Raw genomic sequence first — 2,378 nt, 5'->3', positions numbered from 1 at the left:
TGATGAAACCCCATCTCTACTAAAAATACAAAAATTAGCCAGGCGTGGTGGTGGGTGTCTGTAATCCCAGCTACTCGGGGGGCTGAGGCAGGAGAATTGCTTGAATCTGGGAGGCGGAGGGTGCAGTGAGCCAACATCGTGCCTTTGCACTCCAGCCTGGGTAACAGAGTAAGACTCCATTTCAAATAAACAAACAAAATGATTTTTTTTTTAAAAAAAAAGCTCACTTGTAACCTAACTCACTGTGCACATGCAGGGAGAGCTGGCCCTCAGCCCCAAGTTAGTCTAAACCTCTGATTCACAGGGAAAAGCCCAGCTCTGTCAGTCCCCCTGTATCTCAGGGAGTCTTATTCCCAGGCACAGTGAAATGAGAGGACTCCTGGACCTGTTCATCTGGCAGCCAACAAATATTTAAGTCTCTACCACGTGCCAGGCATTATTTTAGGTCCTTGGAAATTGGCAAGAGCTAAGACACAGGCTCACTCAGCTTTAGGTGTAATGGGAAATAGAAATAAGTAAATATGGTGTGTTGGAAGCTGTTCCAAGGAACCCCCAGGGTGCCGGGAGCTCTGAGGAGCAGTCCCTTGCCCAGGGTTACGGGGGCCAAGGAGGTTTCCAGAGGGAAGTGCAGTCTAAGCTGAGAACTCGAGGATGAGCTGAATGTAGCGAGGCAACGAGGGCCAGAGAGAGGGTGTTCTAAGCAGGAGGAATAGCATGAGCAAAGGCCTGGAGATACAGTTCCTTTAGGGAAGGGAAAGTTAGCAGACAATCCCTGGCAACTGTCCAAGTCCAACCAAATATCCACTCTATGTGTTTGTAATTTCAGACCCCCTGTTTTGGGTCTCAGGGTAACAAGTTGGTTGCATAAGCTCTTCTGAAACTCTTTTTAAGAACCATCCAGGAAGTAGTGACAGACATATTTCTGAACAAAATGGGTCAAACTGAATTGAGGTAAACTCTGAGGTTAAATAAATACATTTTTACAGAAACAGAGCTGGTAGCTTCCAAAGCTATGTGTTTCTGTCCTACAGTGGTTGCTGCATTCATTACCAAAGACAGGACAGGAACAGAGATGAAGGAGGGACTAGTGACTAGAACCAGGAGGAGCAGACAGGGCAGGTGGTGCAAGAGATCAACTGCCCAGGGGTGTGCAAACCAGGCTATCTGCCAAAACAGGAGATAGATTGAGGGCATGAAACCTTCCCAGTCCTATTATTACAGACCCTTTCAAGCCACCCATTGAGTTACATGAAACAGGGCAGGAGGTTAATACAGTACACAGATTCCCGAACAGCTAATGAAATCATAGTGAAATAATCCAATGACCACAATCAATTATTACTATAAAATCTGATTTAATATTGGAGAATAATGTCATTGTGTTCATATCGTTTTAAGTGGTATATTGATCTTTCTATTTAGCAAGCGTTTGTTGAGTACCTCCTATTTGCTGCGCATTCTGAATTATCAGAACATTCGGCATATACAGAGAAATAAAACACAGCCCCTGAGTAAGGCAGAAGTGAGTGAGCAGAAGTCACTACGTGAGAGGCAACAAATAAGGCAAAATCACTATAAAAGCATGGGAAGGAGAAAAAGTCTTTTAGTCATGTTTTCTGTTTTCTTTCGGTCTATTAGCTCATTTCCAGTCTGTTCCTTTCCATCCATCATTTGCCTAAAAATCCTCCCTCATTGTCATACAACTAGACCATTTTATGACCTAAGAGGCCCTTTGAGATCACACAGCCTCGATGCTTTCAGACTGTTTGGATCCTAGAGTTTTCAGACTGCCTAAAGTTCCTTGGCAGTCCTTATGGGCCATCTGTTGATGAATGCTTGATGGTTCTACAGTCATTCATTCACTCATGTGGCAACAGTACGGAAGATCTACTTATGCTGGCCACAGCATGAGGCATTGAAGATATGGCAGTGAGTAAAATAATTGAGGAGTGAATGCTCACAGAGGACCCTGCCCACGTGGCATCTACAGACTGTGGGGAAGGGCATTGGTAAAATTCATATTACAAACGTAAGCCCACAACTGTGACACCTGCATGACAAAGATCTATACTGCAAAGAGCTATATAGCTATATTTATTTAATCATGTCAAATAAATACATGATCTGACCCATCAGAAGGTTCTGGAAAAACTGCCCTGGAGAGTCGGAGCTGACAAGAGGCCTAAGGACGGGTGTGCATTAGATGGAAGGGGAAGGCGGTTCACGGGAAGGAAGGTGCATGCAAATGCTCAAGATGGGAGGGATTTGGGTGTTTTTGGAGAAAGAAGGTAGTGGGATAGAGCTCCGAGAGCGAGATGGAGTGTGGAGCAAAATGCAGCTAATGTGTCCTGTGAATCCCATTCTGGATTCCAGTATCT

The sequence above is a fragment of the Mandrillus leucophaeus genome, unplaced genomic scaffold, assembly GCF_000951045.1.
Source record: "Mandrillus leucophaeus isolate KB7577 unplaced genomic scaffold, Mleu.le_1.0 Scaffold61, whole genome shotgun sequence".
NCBI classification, from domain to species: Eukaryota; Metazoa; Chordata; class Mammalia; order Primates; family Cercopithecidae; genus Mandrillus; species Mandrillus leucophaeus.
Note: the sequence above shows the minus strand (reverse complement) of the source record.